The sequence below is a fragment of the Silurus aristotelis genome (genome assembly GCF_946808225.1).
Source record: "Silurus aristotelis genome assembly, chromosome: 15".
Lineage (NCBI taxonomy): Eukaryota > Metazoa > Chordata > Actinopteri > Siluriformes > Siluridae > Silurus > Silurus aristotelis.
The window spans coordinates 1641557-1648428 of record NC_139588.1 but is presented as its reverse complement, the minus strand read 5'-3'; the positions used below and the strand labels follow the sequence as shown (position 1 = coordinate 1648428).

General features: G+C 44.3%; 1 long non-coding RNA gene across 1 annotated transcript; it reads right to left on the bottom strand.

Moving 5' to 3' along the window:
• Positions 1–662: 662 nt before the first annotated feature.
• LOC310738301 lies at positions 663–2467 on the bottom strand. The gene is made up of 3 exons (XR_014537019.1): positions 2186–2467; positions 1636–2152; positions 663–1128 (listed from the first exon to the last, which is right to left on the bottom strand). It is a non-coding gene; the product is annotated as an uncharacterized lncRNA (long non-coding RNA).
• Between the last annotated feature and the right edge of the window lie 4405 nt (positions 2468–6872).

Here is a 6872-nt window from a genome sequence, read left to right as displayed (position 1 = left end):
AAGGCGATGGACTTGAAATCCATTGGGGTCCACCTGCGCAGGTTAGAATCCTGTTGACCAAGATTCACTTTCTGTTTACATTTCCTATTAATTACCCCGATCCAGTAAGTTTACAGGTTGTTGTGTTAATAGTGCTTCCAGTTTAAGTAGGAGATGATAGAGGATAGTAGTAGTCGTGGCCGAGTGGTTAAGGCGATGGACTTGAAATCCATTGGGGTCCCCCTGCGCAGGTACGATTCACTTCCTGTTTACATTTCCTATTAATTACCCAGATAAATTTAGTTTACAGGTTGTTGTTGTGTTGTTGTACCTTGTCCCTCCATAGTGCTGATCTTCTCCACCTGCTACTCCATAGTGCTGATCTGCTCCTCCATAGTGCTGATCTTCTCCACCTGCTCCTCCATAGTGCTGATCTTCTCCCCCTGCTCCTCCATAGGGCTGATCTGCTCCCCCTGCTCCTCCATAGGGCTGATCTGCTCCACCTGCTACTCCATAGTGCTGATCTGCTCCACCTGCTCCTCCATAGTGCTGATCTTCTCCACCTTGTTTCTCCATAGTGCTGATCTGGTCCACCTGCTTCTCCATAGTGCTGATCTGCTCCACCTGCTCCTCCATAGTGCTAATCTGCTCCACCTGCTTCTCCATAGTGCTGATCTTCTCCACCTGCTCCTCCATAGTGCTGATCTTCTCCACCTGCTCCTCCATAGTGCTGATCTGCTCCACCTGCTCCTCTGCAGTGCTCATCCGCTTCACCTGCCCTTCTGTATTACTCATGGGCTCCACCAGCATGCTCTTGTCTCTTCCACCTGTGTGGTCCTCACCTCCTCCGGGTTGCTTGTGTTGTCCAATGGATCACAGGGTGTGAGACGCAGCGTCATCAGCTGATCATCATTGCCACTGGAATCCTGGTTCCATCCTCTGCAAGTTGAACAAGTGTTTTGCTTACTTAAAACAGGTGCAGTTTAAACTCATGGTTAATCTCTATGTTTTAAATGTTAATCTGTTTAAATCATACAGTCAAATTCTGTGGGTTCGTGGATGCCAAATTGCAAATGTGGTAAGCTGGAACTTGACATGCATGTGTTGTGCTCTTCCCAACATTCCCAAAAGCTTGCTCTCTTTTGGGGACTGAATAAGAAAATAGTTTAAGAGATGGTTCACTCTAAAACTACATTTCAGTCATCAACGACTGATGAATATGAAAATAAAGGACAAATCGTCATAGTTCTTCATCAGCAAATTTTGTGCAATTACTTTCATTCCTCACAATACTATGCAGATAAAACTGTGACAGTGGACAGGTAAAAAATATATTTTGGAGACATGTTGTAGTTTGCCAAATATTAGAAAATGGTTTGAGGAAGTGCTGTTTGGTCGTGTCTAAAGATAAATTAATATTTAAAAAGTTGAATTGTATTAAAAGACCCAGTATTGTGCTAACACACTCTGTGTTGGTTATATAAAAATGGAAACCTCTCCTAAGTTTCCACTGTCAAGGAGGTTAGGAGTTTAAGGCGATGAATTCAAGTTTTAGGGGGGAGCCGTCCCTTTAAGGTTTAAACGTTGATGCAAATCTTTGCCATACTTAACACAAGTTGTGAACTGTGACTTTAAGAATGCAGTGCTGCATCTTACCTTCACGAAGGTATTCATAAAGTGAACCCATCTTCTGAAGGTAGTCCTGGGCATAGGTGTAGAGTGTGCAGCGAGGGGTTAATATTTCACACTTGACTTCATTCTTTTTGGTCTCCTTGCCAAGAAGCAGAACAGGCTTGTATCCAATGGCATGGAGTTTCTCAAGCTGCAATCACAACATTGTGTATTTGCTGTTTAAGTAACAGAAAAACAACAGCAAAAAAGCTAAACATATTAGTTATTAAGAATGTATTACATTATTGCTGAAGCATCCAGGTCAATGCGATTCAGGATTTTTAACTTCATGGTGAATAACCAAGTATGTGCAAACAGGAAAGGCTCCTCCAGCCCCATCACCAAAAAAGCCCAGCAGCATCTCTACTTCCTGAGAGCACTGAGGAAAGCTCCTCCCCCTCCCCCCATCCTGACCACGTTCTACAGAGGGACCATTGAGAGCATCCTGAGCAACTGCATCACTGCCTAGTTTGGGAACTGCACAGTCTCGGAGCGCAAGACCCTACTAAGGATAGTGAGGACCGCTGAGAAGAACATCGGAGTCTCTCTCCCCTCTATCATGGACATTTACACCACACGTTGCATCCGCAAAGCAAACAGCATTGTGGACAACCACACACACCCGTCACACACACTTTTCACTCTCCTACCATCAGGGACGGGCCGGTAGGTTAGGTCCTCCACCTCACAAGCCTGAGCTCCCTCAACTCCCACAGCCACCACCTAATCTCTTTCTTCTCTGGTCTTTTAAGGCGATTGACTTGTAATCCATTGGGGTCTCCCCACGCAGGTTCAAATCCTGCTTACTACGATTCCCTTTCTGTTTACATTTCCTATGAATTACCCCAATCCAGTTAGTTTGCAGGATGTTGTGTTAATAGAGCTTCCAGTTTAAGTAGGGGATGATAGAGCATTGTGTCGTAGTCGTGGCCGAGTGGTTAAGGCGATGGACCAGCAATCCATTGGTGTCTCCCCGTGCAGGTTTGATTACTGCCAAGTGTGATTTGCTTTCTGTTTACATTTCCTGTTAATTATAGATATTGTTCGTTTGCGTTTTCTTGTGTTAATAGGGGTTCCAGTTCAAGTAGGGGGTGACAGCTAACTGTGTAGTAGTCGTGGCCGAGTGGTTAAGGCGATGGACTTGAAATCCATTGGGGTCTCCCTGCGCAGATTCGAATCCTGCTGACTACGATTCACTTTCTGTTTACATTTCCTATTAACTCTCTTCTCTAACTTTACCATTCACTTCACTGACCATTACACTCACTTCACTGACCATCACACTCATCACTGATCATCACACTCATCACTGACCATCACACTCATCACTGACCATTACACTCACATCACTGACCATCACACTCACATCACTGACCATCACACTCACATCACTGACCATTACACTCATCACTGACCATCCCACTTAACACTGATCATCACACTCACATCACACTCATCACTGACCATCACATTCACATCACTGACCATCACGCTCATCACTGACCATCACTGACCATCACACTAATCACTGATCATCACACTCATCACTGACCATCACATTCACATCACTGATCATCACACTCACATCACTGACCATCACAATCACATCACTGACCATCACACTCATCACTGACCATCACATTCACATCACTGATCATCACACTCACATCACTGACCATCACACTAATCACTGATCATCACACTCATCACTGACCATCACACACATCACTGACCATCACGCTCACATCACTGACCATCACACTCATCACTGACCATCACACTCACATCACTGACCATCACACTAATCACTGATCATCACACTCATCACTGACCATCACACTCACATCACTGACCATCACACTAATCACTGATCATCACACTCATCACTGACCATCACACTAATCACTGATCATCACACTCATCACTGACCATCACACTAATCACTGATCATCACACTCACATCACTGACCATCACACTCACATCACTGACCATCACACTCATCACTGACCATCACAGTCACATCACTGATCATCACGCTCACATCACTGACCATTACACACACATCACTGACCATCACACTCACATCACTGACCATCACACTCATCACTGACCATCACAGTCACATCACTGATCATCACGCTCACATCACTGACCATTACACTCACATCACTGACCATCACACTCATCCACACCCACACTCATCGGATCCTTGGCAGAAACATCATACAGAAATGAACCAGAGAGATTAGAGGAGTGGCAACAGTTCTACCTCCCAGATCACATGTACGTGCAGGTGATTGGTGTTTTTAAGGAGTTCTCCTGTGACTCCCTCGAAGATGAACTGGTGCTGATGGTGTGTGAGGATGGAAAAGTGTTTGCTAATGAAGGTAACAGGCTCCATCTCACCAATAACAACCTTAAGGAACTGTTTCAACATGGCCTCCAGTTTCCAGGAAGCAAAGAGTACTATCGAGGTCAAAGCTTTGAGGACATGGTGAGATGGACTTCAGTGTTTCTAAGTTTAATTCCAGCTTCAAGAGCTTCCTGATTTTCAATCTCTCATATAAAACCTTTACATGATCAGAGATCATCGATCTTCACAAACACACAATATCATCTAGTGATACCATCATTTAGCATAATATTAGGAACAATAAGGAGAATTATGCATTATTCAGTTATAAATAACACTTATTTATAATTAATATTATCTTTTTTTATTTTCTTGATATTTTGAGTCAGTGAGATTCCTTAATGTCTAAAATCACACACTAAATACTTCTGATAAATCACACAGAAATATTATAACTTTAGTATTTAAATACATTATAGACTTACAGAGTGGAAGTGTAGTGTGTGTGTGTGTGTGTGTGTGTGTGTGTGTGTGTGTGAACGTGCTGCTGATTAACGCTGTTACTGTTAGAAATCAGCTAAAATGGGGGGCGCTATCGAGCTTGTCATGGAGTAGGACGTGTTGTTAGGGGGCTCCGGTGGATTAATGTTATAATTGTTGTTATTTTGAGCTTTTCACTTTTATTTTTGCTCTCAATCCCTCGGTTTACCCCCGTTGTGTGTGTATTTGAATCTAGAGGTAATTATGATGTCTGGTAAAACTACTAAGACCCGTAGCACAACTCAGTCACAGCTGCGGCCTGGTGCAACAGTTGCGGCCTCGCCTTCTCGTGATTCACCCCCGTGTGAAGGGCCCATTGTTTCACAGGCAGCTTCTAAGGCTGATATTGACTCATTAAAGTCAGAGCTGCTGTCCTCTCTGAGGTCCCAAATCATCGAGGTATTTAAGGCCGAGCTACGTGCATTGGAACGTACTTTGGGAAGCGATTTACTGACAATAAAGTCGGAGCTGCAGGCGGTGAAGGCGCAGCTGTCCATTGATAGAGCTGCGAATGAGGCTGCGGTGCAGGAACTGAAGGGCACCGTGGTTGAAATGGAGCGCTCACTTTCTGTTTGCACCGATGATATCGCTGTAATGCAATGTGACATACACCGTCTTACTTCTGAGTAGAATAAGCTGGAGACCAAATGCGAAGATCTGGAAGCTAGATCACGGCGCGATAATGTCCGGATAATCGGTGTTCCTGAGGGTCCCAATAGCTCCACTACCGCGAGTGTTGCCACGCTGTTGAAGGAGGCACTGAGTCTGGAGAAGGAGCCGGTTCTGGACAGGTCACATCGCACTCTACAGCCCGTACCAAAGTCTGGTGAACGACCACGAGCCATTGTGGCCAAATTTCACTAACACAACGAATGTCTGGATGTCTTACGGCGCGCCAGAGAATTACAGCGCATTCAGTTTAAGGGCCTGAACATTTCTATTTTTCCCGACCATAAAAGGTACCGCAAAAGCACGGGCTGCCTTTAACGAGGTGCGGCGGCAGCTCCGTGGCATTGAAGGTGTGCGGTACGGGTTGTTTTATCCAGTGCGGCTACGTATTACACACAATGGTGTGGGCAAAGATTTTCTTTCACCTGACGAGGCCAGCAAGTATATAAAAACTATCCAAACTGTCTGAAGTGTGAACATATTTTTTGTCGCTGTTGGACGTGATGTTTGCTCCTTGTTTTTCATGTCACTGCACTGTTCACAGACTCCGCGTGGTGTTGCTGGTCTTTAACTTTACGCACTTTGTGTTTTTTTTTTTTGTTGTTATTTTTATGGGAATCAAAGTGTAAGTGATCCTGAAAACTTAATGTTTGTTTCATAAACGCTTGGTCGATTTATGTTGGGAATTTATTTTCCTCTAGAAACATTGTTTGTATGTTTATGTAGACCGGGGATGAGCAGCCGTGGACTAGATAGAGTTGCTCATAATTTATGTTGTGCTCAATCTGCTGGAGCCTTCTCTTTGTTTGGGATGGGCTTGTTCTCCGTGTCGTTAGCACATTTATTTGTGTTGGCGGTGATAGGTTTCTTTTTTGATAGTTCATGTTGCTGTCCCCTGGGGTTACTGTTAGAATGGGGACTCTACTTGTGTGTTGGGTATGTGTTTGTGTTTGTGTGTCGGATGCGCGCGCACTGGGGTGGCGGGTGGGGATCCCCCTGGCTTCACCGGTCCTGTTTTCTTTTTTTTTTCTGTGTAGTTGTTTTTGGATAAATGGCTGACAATAGTACAGACTCACGTTTAGCTGGCAGTGGTGCACCTGTCCGGTTCCTTAGCTGGAATATTAGGGGCATGGGTAATCCTATTAAACGGTCTAGGGTTTTGACCCACCTGAAACGCTTACTGGGAACGCCCTGGGAAAGCTTCCATAGTACGCCTTAAAATCTCGCTATCTTCAAAGATCTTCTCTGGTTTGTACAATTCTGAATGGATGTGACCTAAGAACAGGATGCTGTGGAGTATCTTGAGGAGAAATGAAAGAATATTATAAGAGCAGTGTGGGTGGGAGTTTGGGGATCTCTGTTGTGTAAGTGTGAGCTGATAGACACAGTTCTGTGTGATGGAGAATGAATGAAACTGAGTCAAAGAGTCACCACAATAAATAAGATTAATCTGATACTGAATCATTTCTGGATGGTTTATTTTAACCCTCTTACTGCACAGCGTTGCCCTCAGGCAACAAAAACACATTCTTAAGCCCTAAATCTAGTGGATGTCTCTTTACATTTTTGTAATCAACTAGAACAGGGGTCACCAACCTTTTTGACACCGAGAGCTACTTCTTGGGTACCGACTAATGTGAATGGCTACCAGTTTGATAC